Genomic DNA, 18,908 nt, shown 5'->3' on the forward strand with positions numbered 1-18,908 from the left:
AGTGGACTTGAAACGGAAATAGTTCTGTGATAAAGCTATTTCCAATAAATCTATTAGTACCTCACTGGGGACCTGATGGACCCCAGGTCATAGATCTAGGAAATCTTTCATAACCTGTAAGGATTCCAATTGTGTGTCTCATGTTGGAGTACTGCAATGGCCTTTTCAAGGCTCCTGTGTACATGCACACTTCCCCCTGCCAACCTGCCAGACACATACAGTGGTGTATATCCTTTGTCCTTGATGCAGGATGTCTCACTCAGACTGTGCAGATGGAAGATGCCCCGCAGGGACATGAGTGCCCATTCATGCTCAATGTGCATTCCATGCATGCCCCTTACATGCACACTTCCCCCTTCCAACCTGCCAGACACATACAGTGGTGTACATCCTTTGTCCTTGATGCAGGATGTCTCACTCAGACTGTGCAGATGGCAGATGCCCTTCATGCTCAATGTGCATTCCATGCATGCCCCTATGTGTCCTTGACTGGATGATCATTGTAGTACTTGTCCAGGAAGACCCACATTTCATGGCATATGATCATCCATTCCATGTCCACTCTGCCTCTGTCCTGCATCACACACAAGTTTATGCTGTCACAGTCTGTGTGGGGCACAGGCCTACCCCTGTTTCAGGCCCCCTGACTCTGTTCAACTGGTGTAGTGGCTTCTGCACACATGGGTGTACTACTGAGGGTTTATCGTGTGTCCTGCTTACTGTCCCATTATCATCTGCTGTGTTGTCAGTTGACTCAGATGATGCAATTGACGCTAGTAAACACTGTCTGCCAATACACAGGTCTCTGATCACCCTTTCGCTGTCATTCAATGCCTCCCTGTATTTTCACTTCTGAGCCGTGTTACACCGTTCTACATGCCTACTCACTGATGCAATGTCAAAGTGACCTGGCATGTATGGTCAGATTTTAATCCCTTCTCTGTCATGAATTGCACGGGCACAGGTGCATCCTGTGACACATGTACTCAGTAATGGAACTCCCTAGTGGTTGTTTAGCAAAGTTGATTGGTCAATCTGTGGCCTATACCAACTGGCATAGGGCGCAGTGTGAATGTAGCCTGCCAATCGGGTTGTAATGACTGTGGAGCTGCCTTCACGTGTGTATGTGTACACTTCCACATACATAAAAGCAAGCAGCGTTGTAGCTGCTTGCTTTGCTGTATTGGATGCTGTTCATGTTAACAATACAGGTGTATGGGGAAATGGGTGTTTTTAAACGCTTTCACATGTACATATGCAAGCAGCTTCAACGTTGTGTAGTGAAACATTGCGACTACTCACTCATTTGTGTGTGAAAGTGTTCATTTACACATGTGTCTTCCGCAGCTTTTTTGTTGACTGACTAATATGTAGTTGATTGACGTTCATGCTGGTGAGATTTCTGCATTGCGCACGTTATGTTCAACTGGCATAATCCTGAAGGTGCACTGTAGTGCAGTATGTGTACGCCCAGGCTCACTTAGCTAATATGGTGGTGCCTGGCCGTGGTGTTTTTACACAAGGAATGATGGAATAGGGCACATTCATAGCACAATGTGCTCAATCAGGCCCTGAGGGGTGTTGTGGAGGCCTCATGTCCTGCAGCTCAGACCGTACTGGGCGTTATGGTCCCTCATTACTGTTTGCAGGCACTTGCTTTACTTGGGACATTCACTATATGTACATGGCCCATGCCACCCGGTACGGGCCGAGCTGCAGATGGATGGAGCTATTTTGGTGATGATGTTTTAGTGATGCATGTGTACATGCATATTACGGGTGTCATTGTGTGTTTGGATTCACTTGCAGCAGTGGTCAATTTGCAGTTCAGACATGCTTATGGTATGTGCCATCTCTTTGTTGCCATCTGTCTTTTCTGTCTGTGACATGTGCCTGAACGAGGTGGTGTCTGATGGAGTACATATACTACTTTTTGTACTTGTATAGGCTTTGCTATTCATACACATCCATTTCTGCTTTTGGGATGTCTTTGCATATCAAGGCCACTGGATGCATGGCAGGTTCTCATTTGTGCGTGACATGTCTGCTTCATGTGTTGGCTGTCAATGTGATGTCTATGTGTGTGGATTATGTGCTTCTGACATGTGTACTCATGTTTCTTTTTTTCCCCTTTTCAGATGATGACGCAATGGAGCCAGAGGATGGTGTTGTCATGCCAGACACAGGGTTGCTATCATACCAGCACCCCAGGGGGTCGTGGGGTGGTAGACCACGAGAACCCACTTGTGTTCCAGACCATCGTGTCTAGGGCTGGCAATGAGTCTAGCCCAGATGATCACTCTAACGACAATATCGAGTTGGATGTACGTCGGGTCCACTCGTCAAGGGTGAGTGATTCTGATGTGGAAGCTCCTCTGTCCGCAACACCTGCACTGAGGGGCCAGACGGTGGTGGAACCTCCGCCTGTGGTGGATCGGGATGCAGGGTCACACTCCACACCAGTTGCTGATGTGCCTGGGGCATCACGACAACGGAGGAATGTAGTCCTGCAGCCGTGGGCGGTGCCAACAGAACAAGGACGGCAGCTCCTTGGGCCCCGCAGGTGTCGAGCCCAGCAACACGGTGGCCGCGCGCCACTGGGGTTTACTGAGTGGGAGCAAGCCATGGTTGCCAATTCCGAACAACAGGGGGCAGCAATTGATAATATTGCTCAGAGCATGGAGCATGTGGCCCAATCCGTGCTCCCCCCTGCTAGGCAGGTGGACCTCCAGCAGCGGGTGGCACAGTCCACGGCCTACTCGCTCAGGCTGGGCATGGCGGCCTCAGACAGGGCACGCCGGGCTGAAATGGTGTCTTTGCATCAAGTAATTGCTGCTTACACAGAGGCACACATGGATGCCATGAGGGTTGACTATGAATCCCTCAGATCTACTTTGGGTGTACTCTTGATGTCCCAGAGGCAGCAGTCAGAGGAGAGGTTGGAGCAGCTTGAGAATACCATCTCGGCTGAGCTGCGTGTTTGGCGGGAGGTGTATCAGTTGTCCAGCCAGGCCATGCAGGAAGAACTCTGTGTTACACGTGTTACCTTGCAAGAGGAAGCACGCATATCACGGGATGTTCTTCAAGCTGACCTACATGTCATCGCCGCACAGAACCAGGCTCACCCGTCATGCAGACTTGCTGCCGACGAGGGGCAAGCTGTGCATAGGCGTGGTCAGGGTACTGTGCCACGTCAACCTTTTGAGCCAGAGGGCGAGGAGGACGACGGGTTATCTCCCACACAGGTCGGGCTGTGCAGGTGTTGAGCCCTTGGAGTTTTTTTATCTCAACATCATTGCATGTTGGTGTTGAGGTGCACCCTGAACCTCCCCCCACTTAGGTGTCCCCCCCCGGGTCGTATGTGGCCATTTTTGATTTTTATATCGTTTTCTATAGTTAGTTTAATTAGTTAATATCGTTTTTTATAGTTAGTTTAATTAGTTAATATAGTTTAAAATTGCTTGCCTATTGTGCATTCATGTGACGGTGTGGTGCTTTGTGGCTTTTGAAAGCATCCACTGTCTGTTCCAGCTGGGCTCTTCAAGCTTGTCTCGTGTATGTGTTTGCAGCTTGGGGTCCTGACTCACATATGCCACTCCTGCTTACCCTATCCATGGGCTTGCAAGGATGGTTTGGTGTTACAACAATTTACACAAGGGCATTGGACTTTCGTCATATCTGTGGCCTGTCTGCTGCTGTATTACTTGTGTAGACACCCCTAGTGGGGATAATGTAGTTTTTCTCCACGGCATGTCTGCAATCAATTTTGGTGAGTCCATAATTGATATGTCCATTTATTGATGTTGATTGTGATGTGATTTTCTTGCCTGTATATGTGCTTGATGCACTTCATGCTGTAAACAGTAGCCTGCACCCTTTGGCTGTCAAAGTCACACTGATGGTGGGAGGAGGTTGGATGTAGGTCTCAAACATGGCCCAGTGACAACCAGCATGACGACACACACACAGGGAACTTTCCAGCCCTATTAATAGCTTTTATGCACTTTCTGCAGGAAAATGAGCCTCCATACTACCTTTCCCAGCAGACACGGGGCCAAGAACTACAGAAACCTGGCCACGTTGGGTGGTGCACATGTGCCCATGCTTGCGCAAGCAGAAGCACAGGGCTTGTGCTCAGACGTCCGACAGAAGCACATGTGTTTCCAGGAGCTCCAGGCAAGGTGAGCAGCACAAGGGGCCCCACCCCAGCCGACCTTCCTCCAGGCCCCTTGCACATGCATGCTAAGCCAGGCATTGGGGAAGTAGCGCACAGTACAGCTAAGCCGTGTTGAGGAACAAATGCTAAGTAGCTTTACAAGTTGTCAGGGGTACATGCAGGGGGCATCACCCATATCCTCGACTCCCCCCTACTCCATAGATGCTGAGTTGTTAGTGCAGCAGCGTTCCTAGCCAGAAACTAATGCAGCACACGGGGGCACCCAGCGACGCACAGACTCGTGTGCAGTGCATATCATTTGCATGTGCAAATCTCCACATGCACTACCTATTGAAATCTGCGGCTGGCAGAACACGACTTGTACTGAAGTCGCAGCTCGCCAAACGCATCTAGCAGCTCACCCAAGGACCATTCTATCATGTGTGATTCTTAACACATTGGTCTTCCATTTACCGCGGGGCCAAGTGCGGTTGCCTTACTGCATTGACAGTGTATGAACCATCACAGGGGAAAATATAAGAACAACGCAGCAGACAAGAGTGTTTGTTTGTTGAGCAGTCACTTAGTTTGAGGCATGAATGGTGTTGTGTGTGTGCTGAAAACACACACAGATTAGTAACTCACGCTCTCTTTGCAGCATTTAACTGCTCCTGTTACCGGACCTGAGAGTGCGCAGCCAGGAGGCCAGCACTCACCCCAGAGATAAGTCTCTCTTTGGCTTGCGTTTGAAGCATTTTGTACAATGTGCATGAAGAACATGGTTTCTCTGATTGAGTATGTGTTATCGTCAATAGTTTAATTTAGTATTTTGTCTGATTTCCCTTGCCCATCCAACTTCCCTCTCCTGCCCCTCTTTCCGGTTATCCTGAATACCAATGCCTATCCAAACAACGGATCCCTGACCCTCTTTCCCCGCCGGGGTCTCGGGGTCCTGTGTAAGTTTTACCTTGCAGGCACCCAGACCACGGATGGGGTGGTTGGTTCGTGCACTCATGCACCTGTACACCGGAGCTGTGACACTACCCATCAGTTGTTGCATCCTCATTGTATATTGTGTACTGTAAATGCTACCCATCCTGTTGAACCATTGGTGAACTGTGCTACCTTAGTTGGTCTATCATTCTGCTTGGACATGTGCTTGGACATTTCCTGCAACTTCAAGTCATCTACTGGAGACTCTTCCAGGGTTTTCTTTCTGGCTACAGGCTTTTTCCCTGGTTTGGGGGTTTGGCTCCTTGGAGTTCTCTGCGATCTGGTATTTTTACCAGTCAAGGTGGCCTCTGAGGGGGCTGGACCCTATTTACACGCAAGGTAGAACATGGAAACCAAGGGGTAGGGGTAGCCTGAAGCCAGGTAGACTAGAAGGAAGAAGGCTAGAGACCCCAGACACAGTTCTCCAGAAGGTCATGGTGATGTGTACATGAGGGAGGGCCTTTTGTTGTTGGACAGTAAGCTTGGTGTTTGGCCACTCTCTGACATTGTCATTGTGGGGTACTATGTACATGATGTGTTCTGCTGGTCAATGCCAGTTCCTGTGTTGTGTTTACTTTTCAGGTGTCAGGGGATTGTTGTGGTTTGACATGCTGGGGTGTACACATGGGCAATGTTCACATGTGATGTGTACAGGACACTGAGAGTCACTTGATTTCACATGCATATATTGATTGCATGTTCCTACTGACACACACTTACACAATGCTCCACCACACGTACAACCACCCTTCCATGCCCACACGTGCACACAGATACCCTTCCATGGCACGCTGTGTCCCTGCAGCGCATGATCAATTACCATTTGGGGATCGTGTACACGCGTCAATAGGTTATTTTTGTTGCTTGTCCTTTTTATGTGATGCTCAAGGTGTATCCCCAACACAATGGCTGCTCACTGTGCTGTGTGCTGATCAGTGTGTTGCAAGAGACGCACACAGCACACGGGTTAGGGATTAGCAGATTTGGCTTGGACAATGTGCATGAGAACAGCAATTAAGTCTTTTCTTGATGCTACCACTGGTGGCAAGCATTTGTGTATGACTTTGTATGTGTGGGAGGTTGTTGGTTAGTCATTTCATCTGATTCCATGTCAGGCGTGATTGTCTCGGGCCTCGTTCCATTTATCACATGTCACTTCGTATCTAATTGGTCATGTGTTGGGCTTTTGCTGTTGCATGCCATGTCATGGTGTGACAGACAAGGGTGATGTGGGTTGGGAGGGTTTGGGTGACATACCAGTGATTGTCATGTCCTCTTTTGCAGGGGGTGGTGTGATACACACCTTGCATGTGTTCCTTTTGGTCACACAGGATTGGTTATGTTTAAGTAGCTAGGGATGCACACAATGTTGCACTTCCGTGGCAACATTCTCAGGGTGGTGATGTTGTGACAGTTGACTGTCTCTTTGTCATCATCGATTGTCACCTGGTATGTGCCAGGCCTGTGTGCACTCCGCAGGGATGGGAGTTTAGGTGAAAAATGTGGCCACAAGCTGGGTCCGGGCTGCCTCGCCACATGCCCTTTCCCCTCCCATGGGCAGCGCCTGTGCCTGTGGTTGGGGATGTGGGGGCACCACCATGTCCACCGGTACATCCTGCCGTGTTGCAACATTGTGCAGGACACATGCTGCCACAATGATCCTGCACACTGCATATAGTAGTTGGCCGCCAGAGCGGTCAAGGGAGCAGAAGCGTGACTTGAGCACTCCGAATGTGCACTCCACTATGCCCCTGGTTGCAATATGGGCAGCATTGTATTTTACCTGGGGTGGTGTGGTGGGATTCCGTATTGGCGTCATCATGGTTGCTCAGAGAGTAGCCACTGTCCCCTGGGGAGGTTAGGATGGTTGTCATTAGTTGGGTTTGTGTATTTGTCTGTGTGTGACATGCATGCATGTGCACAGAGATTTGTACTCACCAATGAGCCATGTGTCGCCATGCTTCCCAGCTTCCAGGTTCCGGCTCAGGGCAGACATTCTGTAAATTAAACTGTCATGGGTAGACCCAGGATAGTTTGCATCGACAGAGGTGATGATTCCATGGGCATCGCATACAACCTGTACGTTGATGGAATGCCAGTGCTTGCGGTTTTGATAGATGTGCACAGTGGCCCTAAGTGGACGTAGGGCCACATAGGTGCAATCTATGGCACAGAGCACTTTGGGGAAGTGTGCCACCCTGTAAAAGTCCTGGACTTCGGCCTGCCTTTCTGCGGGTGTTCTGGGCATGTATATGTGCCTGCGGACTCAGGGGCGCGCAGTCATGATTGTCAACACCTGGTGTAGGCAGCGTAAACTGCGTGGCCTGTGAGACACCCCCGACTATGGCAGTATTCCGCTGAAATGACCCAGTGGCCAAAAAATGCAGGACATTGAGCACCTTCTCCAGGGGCCTCAAATTCTTGGGAGCACAGGGTGGGTGATGTAAGGTAATCTTCCCACTCCCTGACCAGGTCTAGGATGATATGAGGTAGAAACCTATACCTGCCATAGACCTGGTCATTAGGCATCCCAAAAAGGCTGATCCAGGGCAAAAGAATGCAGGGCCTAGCTAATCTCCTCCTCCTGCGGTGTCCCACGATCAGTGCTGCGACAAATGGGGCATTCATAGTAGCTGTATATACGTGTTTGTTGTTTGCGCGCACTTTTATACTGTGCGTGTGGACGCTTCCGCCTGTCTTCGTGTGGCAGACGTGTTTCGCCTATGCGCGTCTTCTGCCGTGCGCGGGTTTCCTGTATTCGATTCCATTAATACGTGTTGTTCACGTGTTTGTGGGCGTTCCGTGTATTTCCTGCAGTACTTCCCCAGTTACGCCTTCTTTTTCACGTGTTGTTCCCCATTACGCGTGTTCCGCCCCCTGTTCCGCCGCCTTTTTGGTGTGTGTGCTAACATTGTGCGCTTTCGCTGTACACGTCATGCACGGCGTTCGGGATGTTGCAATGACGTGTGCGCCCGTGTGCGCCACGCACAGATTTGACACACATCCCGGGGGGAAAACACTTGCAGGCCCTTCCATGAATCGCACGTGTGCATGTGTGCTTGCTTTTTCATGCTTGCGCCGTATTGCGCCACGATTTTTGGCGCACATTTGTTCCATGAATCGGCCCCTGAGTGTTTTGTAAACCGTGATACCGTTAATATCAACCATTCATTATGTGGACACTAAAAAGAAAAAAGAATTGCGCTGCCGTCTAAGAGAAAAGTCGGCACCCATAGTTGCAGGTTTGCTAGATGGCGTGGATTGATGTACAAATGTATTAGGAAGGACATAATTGGCTGGGTGCCAGCAAAAATAAAATATTCGATCACCCTGTACAAATATATTATTTATCTGTTTGATTTGGCACTGAATTTTGAACCAATTCCAATCTACTTCATAAAATCAAAGCCGCATTTCAGCATTGTCGTAGAGATCACAATCAAATAAAATCAATAGGATAGCGTACATTACTGTAGTACATCCAACTAGAAATAGAACATATAAAAAAAACCCTGACAGAACCACTGTCCATAAGAGTAATTGCTTTTATTTCAACTAACGTTAAAAAGTCCCTCAGTTCTTGATCAGAAGGGTATTGTGCCAAGTCGTAACAAAAATGTTTGGGAAGGCACATATCATGCACGCGCACGGAAACCCACTCATCACATGCAAGAACCAAAAGGATCGACGAGTATTCTTCTTCTTCTTAATTATCGGATGCATGGGCGGACCCACACAGGCGCTTCCCCATCCTAAAGGATGATGTGCACCAGACCCACCAATCAATACTTATCTTACATAACTCACAACTCCTCCCACCGCCCCGTTTGCCTCACAAACTCCAACATCACACTATTCCTCCTCCCGCCTCTCTCCCCTTCACCTCCCAGCAAAGTCTTCCCACTCAGCTCAGCCACACCCAGCGCAAACAATCGAACCCTCATCAATTCTCTCTCCTCAACATGTCTCTCACACCTAAGCAGAAAATGCCCCACAGTCTCAGGCACACCACACACCGCACAATCTCTCGACTCACGTTTCCCCACTTGAAACAGACAATCATTCAGGCCCGCATGTCCTATCCTCAACCGATTCAGCATCACCTCCTCCCCCTCCACCATTCCAGACTCCCCACATACACCTTCACCGACACTTTCCCAGGAACACCAAACATCCACCTGCCCTTCACCCCACTCACCCACCTCTCCTGCCACTCATCTATGACCCGCCTCACCACCACCGCCTTCACCTCATCCACACTCAAAGGTAATCTCACATCAACTGCTCCCCTTCTCATACCCTCACCCGCCGCCAGATCCACTAACTCATTACCCCAAAATACCACTGTGACTGGGGACCCACGCCAACTCCAAATCCATTTCCCCGTGTACGCACCAATCAATCTTCCTCCTGATGTCCATAATCACGTCCTTCCTATCACCATCCCCCGCCATAATCGCCTGCAACCCACTCAATGAATCTGAAAATATCACCACCTTATCTAACCCCAACTCGCACACCCTATCGATCGCCAATGCAATCGCCACCAACTCAGCCGTACAAATTGACACATCATTCGTCAATCGTCCCACTTTATACTCCCCAGTGCTTTCCAGATAATACGCCATACCCACTCTCCCAGACACAGGATCCTTCGAACCATCCGTAAACACCTTGCATCCTTCCTTTCCTGCCACATACGCCTGGCCCAAAGCTTTGATCTCGCTCCGCAATCCTCTTTTTTTGCGACACCACATTCGCTAACTCCAAACACTCCTTTGGAGACCCCATCATCCACCTCGGCCATCTCTCCAAATCCGTATCTGTTATAGTCATCAAATCGCCCACACCCCACTGCACTCCCTTTTCCCACATGTGAAACCCAAAAGTGCCTCCTTTCCTCCTCCACCGGTCTCTTTAATAATCAAACCTCCGATTATACTTCCAAACATTCACGCACCGGATGAGCCACACTCTTCGCACTGCACTTCACCCACCATCTCATATTCAACGCATCTCTCCTCAACCCCAACGGCATCTCCCCCACAAGCACCTGAACCGCATTCGCTGGAGAGGACCTCATCACACCCGAACACACCCTCAATGCCCTTGCCTGAACCCTGTCCAACCGCAACTTCTGACTTGCCGTGAAACCCACTGACACTTGACATCCGAAATCCATCACACTCAAAATTAACCTCTTATACAACATTCGTAGACACTCCTGTTGAGCACCACACTCTTTCCGAGTCACCGCCCGCAACAAATTCAACCTTTGTTTGCTCTTATCCACCATTCCATTCACCTGCAAATTCCAGTTTAACTTCCTATCCAAATTCACCCCCAAATACCGAAACTCTTCCACGATTTTCACCCTCTCACCTTTCAAAACCAAGTCCAACCCTTGCTGCACTCTTCTCCTTGAGAGAACCATACTCACGCTTTTATCCACAGACATCGAAAAGCACCATTTCCCACACCACTCCTCCATACGCACTATCGCAGCTTGCAACCGATTCTGCATCACCAAAAAACTTCGCCCTCTTACCCATACCACACCATCATCTGCAAAGAAATCCACCTGACACCCAAAAACCCTCCAGCTCGAATCAACCCGTCCACCATCACATTAAACAGTCCCATTCTCCATCTTCCAAAACCTCAGACAACACCCCCCTCACTCTCACCTGAAAGGTCCTGTCAGCCAAAAACGCCTTAATCCACCGAAACATCCTCTCCTTCACACCCATCTCTAACAGTCTCACCAGCAATCCATTCTTCCACACCATATCATACGCCTTCTCCAAATCCAAAAAGAACGCCCCCGCCATCTCCCCATTACACAAAGCCTCCTCCACTCCAGTCACCAACCTCACTAACGGATCTGCCACTGACCGATTCTTCCTGAACCCACTCTGAAAATCGCTCAGACACCCATTCGACTCCAAATAGAACCCCAAGCGCTCAACTATCATCCGTTCCATAACCTTACACATCACGACCGTCAGCGCAATCGGCCTATATGACTTACACTCCGTCGGGACCTTGCCACTCTTCAAAATCGCTACCACAATCGCTCTCTTCCATAATCTCAGTAAAACTCCACTCTTCCAGATCTCATTGACCAATGCTAACACCTCCAACTTACATTCCACCGACAACTTCTCCAAAAATACATACATAACTCTATCCACCCCTGGACTTGACCACTTCCCCTTCCGAATCGCCCTATCCAACTCCGCCATAGAAAACAGAGCATCATACTGCTCTTCCCAAGGCCCAACATTCGCCAACAACTCCCGCATCTCCTCCTCAACCACTCCCATAATTAGTCTCACTGCCTCCGGGAAGTTCTCTGAACTGTGCACTCCCGCAAAATGTTCCCCCAGCAAATTCGCATTCTCCCCATCTTCACTGACCACCTCCACCCCTTTCAACAACACAGACATGCCACCCTGCGACTTCATTAACCCGGACATCCGCTTGAACTGCTTCCAAACCTCACCCACATCAGAATTACTCCCCAGAGACCCACAATAGCTCCTCCAATATCTGCGCTTTCTTTCCCTAATCACCCTCTGCACCACCGCCTTCGCCTTCTTATATGCCAACAAATCCACCAACATTCCCGTTCTCACCGCCCTGGCCCTCGCCTTCTTACGTGCTGCCACAGCCCGTGAACATTCCACCGACCACCAAGGAACCTCAACCTTCCCCCCTTTCCCCTTCTCTACCTCCGGAACTGCCGCTACCGACGCCGCTCTCATTCCCTGCACCAAATGCTCATTCCATTCATCCACCCCCCCATCTCTATCACGAGAAACAATCAATTCCTGACACAATTTCTTATACAACTCCCAATCAGCCTTCCTAAAATTCCACCGACTTCCAAGCATCCGGGATCTGACCCCTACCTCACCCCTCACAGTCACTAAAATGCCAGAGTGATCACTCCCCATATCCCCATCCTCACGCACCATCCAGTCACATTCACCCGCAATCGCAGCAGACACCCAGGTCAGATCCAAACACGACAACTTCCCAGTCCTCACATCCAATCGTGTGCCCGAACCATCATTCAGCAAAAACAGACTCAATTCATCCACCATACCCTCCAACAGTTCCCCATTTGCATCAGTCCGATCACTGCCCCACAACGTATTGGCACTGTTAAAATCACCACATAAAACACAAGGTCCCACATGTCCCCTTATCAATTCAGACAGCACATCCACCCCCATCACCTCACACGGATTATAATAATTCAACACTAAGACTTCTGATCCTCCTACCCGAATCCCCGCCCCGATAACCTCCACTGCTCCATCTACCACAATCTCCCTTGCAACCAACCCCTTTCCGAACTGCCACAGCTACACCCCCCCCTCTCCCCTCCGTCCTATCCTTACGAAACAACTCAAAACCCGGAATCACAAACCTCAGATCACCCCTTAACCACGTTTCCTGAATACAAACCACATCAACATTCAATTCCCCACACAACCCCGCTTTCAACTCCTGCCCATTCCTCAACAAGCTCCACGCATTCCACTGCAAAATTCTCAGGCCGACGCCCCACTCTGTTTCGGCACTTTAGTAACCTTCTTGAACACATCTTCTTCCGACACATCTACAACATTCAAAAACCTCCTCCCTGCTTCCACCACTCCTTTCGTAAGATTCGACACACTGACTGACAAATTCCCCTGAAGCAGCTCCAGCACATTTTTTATAAAACACATAAACTCAGTTTTCGGGACAACCACCATTTCTACGCCTTTCACCTCTCTCACCACTCCCTTCCTTCCCGCAGCCTCATCCACCACCGGCTCTCTCCTACACATTTCACTCACTACTCCGTTTCCGCATAAGATAAACCTTCCGCAGCCCTCACCTGCACCACCTCTCTCGCCACTCTTTGACTATCACACCCCCTAAACGCAGTAGAGTGCCCCCCTACAATTCACACACTTCTCCGGAGTTTCCAACTTACATTCTTTAATATCATGGTCTCCACCACACCTCCCACAGTGCCTCTCATCCCTGTATACTCTCACCACATGTCCAAACTGCTGACACTTATAACATCTCAAACGAAACCTCTGATATCCCAAATTCACCACCTCCGGACACTCCGCTCTTGAAAACCTCACTGCCACAGTTGTAGACACCACATTCCCATGTGTATCTCTCCTCCCCAGCCTCCACGCCTCCACTACCCCCACCTCTGCCAGCTGCTCCTCCACCTCAGACATATTCACAGTCAACGGTACCCCATACAACACCCCCTTACATGACACACCACTCTGATCAAACACTTGCACCGCGCGCCTACCCAGACAGCCCACCTCCAGTATTTTAGCCTTACTATCAGCACCCATCCCCTCCACCAACAACCTACCCCCAGTCACCACTTGCACCTGAGTGACATTCCCCACAGCCTCTTTCAACCACCCAGCAATCACCATCGGATTCTCCCCCTGAAACATTTGCCCACGACTATCTGGCTTCAACACCACCTTCCACACACTGTCATACTGCATCTGCTCCTCCCCAGGCACACCGCTTCCTGAGGCCCCCAGCCCCTCCAAAATACACTTTTCCTGGGTCCCCGACCCTGAGATATCCCTAACCGTCCCCCCACCATCATTCTTTTGTGGAGACCTGCTGCGATGCTGCCCCTCATTTCCCCGCTTCCCCCCTCCACAGATGTAGACTTCACAGTCAGTGTCCTCCCCCTTTTCTCCCCTTCCTCCACCCCTCCCTTCATTTCAGCCTTCCCACCCCCCTTTCCCATTCTTACCACTTCCTCCGAGCACACTCTCCCCCTGCACCCTCCTAGAGAGTCCGCTCTATTTCCTTAATCCCAGCTCCCTCCACCCAGACACCGCTCCGCCCTGCCTGGGTCCACCCACTTCCAGAGTGCCAAAGCGTTTATCTCCTCACACGCCTTCCGACACGCCTCTTTCCCGCCCACCGCGACCGTTACTGGCGCTCTGCCATCTTTCGTCACCGATCGATCGACGAGTATAATTCAGGTCGAAATAAACCTTCTGCGATAATACTTCCAAACTGAGGGTGAGTTATTTAGCAACAGGACGTAAACAGTACACTACTGCACACACAACAGTGACATTTGATCAGTTCATAATGTTAAACATAATGCGAAGTCTACCACAGCCTGACAGTTTACGGAGTAGGACATGACGGAATATGCAAATTAGTGTAAATCATTCCATTCAATCACTAGGAGATCACTAAACAAAAAAAGAGACTAGAAAATACCTACTCCTCCCGCCGCTTAGGTTTGGCGGCCATGTTGCAATGCCGGTAATTACAGAAGCAGAAATAATTGATTAAAATACGAGAATGTGAGCCCCGTGAATCGTTAAAAAAGTTGTTTTCATTAAAATATGAGGCTGCCACTACAGCATTTTTACATCTTTTATTACCGGGAAGCCTCTGTGAGCCATAGCATGCGTTTTATAAACTGTAACTTTTAATTACAATATGAGTCTGTTATTGATTAAGCCGTTAATACAAAGCTTTCTCTCAGAACGCACAGCATTTTATCTATTACCCAATAGAGCACAGCTCAGTACTCTGCTGCTTTGGTCTGTGATCACTCGGAAGAGGCGGCGGTGCTCCGGCTCACGGGGCGGCGCTCAGTCTAATGCAACCAATCATCAAAAGGCCACTGAAGACAGCTGAAGGCAGGGGTAGTGTGTGAATGTATACAATATCAAGTATCTCATAACACGGTATACTTCTAACATGCGTTTGTATTGACATCAGCCAGGAGTGATAACACAGAAAAAATGTGAAGTTAAAACGCAAGAATTAAACTACAAGAGACTAATAACGTTTTGATGTGCTTATGGTTGGTAAAAGTTATTACCCAGATTGTACTTACACATAAAACACATTGACCGTAGTTTAAATGAACTGTAAGCCACCTGCCTCACTTATAACATGGAAGCAATTTTGGACATAACTTTGTGTGCTTCCAAATCTGAAACGCTTAGAAAGATCTGTGCTGTCAGAGGCTTGTCAGCCTATGGCACAAAAGCTGAAATGACTCAAAAGATCATGTAATGGCAGGAGAGCCAGATCCCAGCCTGTCCCTTCGATGACGGTGCAGAAGGTGCTGGGGTTGCTCCCAGTAACAGTGCTGACAGGACTGTTGCTGGCCTCATCGAAGAGACAGGTGATTATCAGGATGATTTAGAGTCCCTGCTTCTTTTGCTGGCTCTGAGGCCAAGGCCATGTTGGAATTCAGATGACAAGAGCTGCTGTTTAAGCAGAAGGATCTTGAATTTAGCATGGCTAAGCTAGACCCGGAGAAAGCAGAGAAACAGAAGATCAGGGATCACCAGTTGGAGCTTGCTAGGATACAAGCTGCCAACGGCTCCTCTAGAGGATCTGGTAATGGGTCTAGTTCTTCCTCTCATTCACAGTTCCCAAAAGATCTGCTTAGTGGGTATGATGACAAGAGTGACATCATGGATTGTTTGACTCAATTTGAGTATGCATGTGAAGTGCAAGAATGTGTTTATGCTGACAAGATCGCATGGTTGCTCACTCAACTACCCTATTTTGGCTGCAGTGCCATTGTGGAAATGTCTAAGGCTGACAGAAAAGACTTTGTGAAATTAAAGCAAACTCTTGTCTTAAAGTTTGGGAAGGCTCCTGCCCAATACTTGAAACGATTCAGAGATTATAAACAGAAAGAAGGTAATATTTGGGTCTCATATGTAACTGATTCCTTAAAAAACTTGACTGGCTGGGTGTAAGGTTATAAGGTTACCAGCTTTGAGGATATGATTTGTTTAGTCATGCTTGAACATATTTTTGCTTTTTGCTCCCCACAGCTTAAGCAGCACATGGCTGATTCTAAAGAGATATATCGTAAGAAATTAGCCAGTGCAACAGATGTATGGGTGTCACACAGAATGCCCCAGAATGACAAGCCTGCTCCTGGTAAGCAGGAGGAGGGGAAAAAGCACAAAGATAAGGAGGCTGGGGGATCTGGTAAAACTTCCTCCCATAAGAGTCACAAAAAGCATAACAAGGGTAAGTCACATGGGAATGTTCAGAATAGTAGGCATCATCCTCCCAAGCATAGCTCTGGTTACAGTAAGCCTTCCTATGTCCCAAGACACAGTGGATCTTGTGTGGCGTGATGAGCAAGTGACCATGTGAAGGGGGACCCCAGATGTAAGGTAAAAACCTTGGGGGTCCACACTGTGAGTCTGGCCTTCCCATTATATGAGGAGGAAGACATTATCAAAGGAGCATCCTTCTTTTCAGATTCCTTACCCATTGGGATAGAGTATGAAGTAGTCTGAGCATCCCTGGGTTCATGGGAGCCTAGAGTCTCAGAGGCGTATGCTAGCATTCTGGATAATACCAAGCACTACTTTAAGGACAGTGTGCTAATCAATGGAGTATACACTCCTGCCCTTGGGGATAGTGGGGCCAGCATAACTGTGGTGGAGTCCATATTGGTAAACCAGGAAGAGCTTGCCAGAGCTCTCGTGATGCCCACCAAGTTAGCTGAAGGCCGCCTCTCAGTTTCCTAGTAGTGCCTGTAAATCTAACCACCAATGGTACGGTAGTAAGGATACCAGCGAGTGTACAGAGGCAAGTCCCTGGAAAGGTTGTGCTGGGAAATGACCTCAGAGACTTCGGACTTGTGGAGGACACAGCAGAAAGACCATGCACAAGGTCACAAACAAAGGCTGCCCTGGCCAAGTCCAAGGCTGAGCCAAAGCCAAAGGGGAAACCCAAGGCTAAGGGAGTTAAGAAACTCAGAATAGGGAAAGAAAATAGTCCCCCTAACTCACCCACTACTGAGGTGGAGGTAGTTGGCCAAACACCTGAACCTGACGAGGAAGAGGTGCTTCCTGAAATTCTTAACCCACATGATCGTCCTGAACTCCAAAGTTTATTGTTTGAAGGCGATATTTATATTGATATTTTATTTCTATCGCGCTCTTGCACAAGTGTTTCAGAGCGCGACAAGGCAAGGGAGGGGAACAGGGGAGAACAAAACAGCGATCTTACTAGGCCCAGTGACATTGAGAGGATGATGGGAAAAGTGCATGGAAGGGGGGAGAAGTGGAAAGTGCGAAGCAGAGGAGAAACAGATAAATAACAATAAATAAATAATAAAGGCAACAAACAGTGGTTGTGCAGCCCCAATTTGTAAGTGCTAGGTTTAAGGCAGCAGACAGGGCAGGTCTGATAAGTGCAGGAAGAAAAAGGGGGGGGCTGTATGGGTTCAGATACAGACCACATTGCAAGGGGTGGCCTGGAGGCAGTGTGGGAGGGTGGCGGGGTGAGCAGGTACCTGGGCCTGGAGGACAGAGGGTGGCCAGGTGCACGTTGCCAAGAGAGAACAGATCAGCAGGGGAGAGGGGGAGTGAAGGCAGAAGAAAAGAAGAAGGTCTTGAGGTGCTTTCGGAACCGGAAATGGTTCTCCTCAAATTTTAGAGTGGCAGGGAAGCTGTTCCAGAGGGAGGCCCCAGCCAAAGACAGAGATCTACCCCCAGCTTGTTTCTTTGAAAAATGACTGACCCTGAGGGAGTTAGAGGTAGAGGAGCGAAGAGCTCAAGAGGGGAGGTATTTGCAGAGGGATAGCTGAAGGTATTTTGGACTCAGGCCCCAGAAAGCCTTGTGGACAATGCAGAGGGTTTTGAATTTAATCCATGTATCCACTGGGAGCCAATGGTGAGATTTCAGAGCTGGAGAGATACGATCCCAGGGCTTGAGGCCAAGGACAAGTCTCGTAGTCCTGTTCTGGATTAGTTGCAGAGGGCGGAGAGTAGAGGCAGGTAGATTTAGAAAGAGGCTGTTACAATAGTCCAACAAAGAGAGAACCAGATCTTGGGATACCATGAGCTTCTGGGGGAAGGAGAGGAAAGGCAGAGTACCTCCAAGGAGGTGCAGTGGGAAATGTGACTTTTTAGAGACCTCAGAGATGTGGGCGGAGAAGGAAAGGGTGGAGTCAAAGATGACCCCAAGGTTCTTAGCCTCGCAGGTGGGGATAGGAGGATGGCCAAGGGAGGCCAGCAAGAGAGTGAGGGGAAAGGATGGTGACAGTGTGCCGATGAGGAGGCTCTCCGTCTTGCTGGCATTCAGACAAAGATTATTAGCGGCACACCAATCTTGAATGACAGTTAGGCAATCAGGGATGAGAAAGGGAGAGGAGTTGGCGGAGGGCAGCCTGAAAATGAGTTGAGTGTCGTCAGCGTAGCACTGGAAATTTGAGCAGAAAATGGCAATGCAGTGGGCGACAGTTGCCATGTATTGGTTGAAAAGCCAGGGTGAGAGGTTAGACCCCTGGGGAACACCACAGGTAGAGAGGAAGATAGATGAAAGGAAGGAGCCAAGTTGGACCTGGGAGGGTCGATCTGAGAGGAAAGAGGTCAGCCAGACCAGAGCCTGATCAGTGATACCCAGGTTTTCACAGAGATGGTTGAGCAAGATGGTATAGTTGACCGGCCAGAGAATGAGGGGATAGGATGGTGAAGGTGTGCCGATGAGGAGGATCTCTGTCTTGCTGGCATTCAGACAAAGATCATTTGCGGCACACCAATCTTGAATGGCAGTTAGGCAATCAGAGATGAGAGAGGGAGAGGAGTTGGCAGAGGGCAGCCTGAAAATGAGTTGAGTGTCATCAGCGTAGCACTGGAAATTTGAGCAGAAAGTGGCAATGCAGTGGGCGAGAGTTTCTGAGTATTGGTTGAAAAGCCAG

At 49.1% G+C, this 18,908-nt stretch overlaps 1 non-coding gene across 1 annotated transcript; it reads right to left on the reverse strand.

Moving 5' to 3' along the window:
• Nucleotides 1-8,731: 8,731 nt before the first annotated feature.
• LOC138461944 (small nucleolar RNA U13) lies at nucleotides 8,732-8,834 on the reverse strand. Its single transcript, XR_011264553.1, has one exon. It is a non-coding gene; the product is annotated as a small nucleolar RNA U13 (small nucleolar RNA).
• Nucleotides 8,835-18,908: the final 10,074 nt, after the last annotated feature.

Source organism: Ambystoma mexicanum, chromosome 1p, assembly GCF_040938575.1.
Source record: "Ambystoma mexicanum isolate Mex_15411 chromosome 1p, UKY_AmexF1_1, whole genome shotgun sequence".
In the NCBI taxonomy this organism is placed as follows: Eukaryota; Metazoa; Chordata; class Amphibia; order Caudata; family Ambystomatidae; genus Ambystoma; species Ambystoma mexicanum.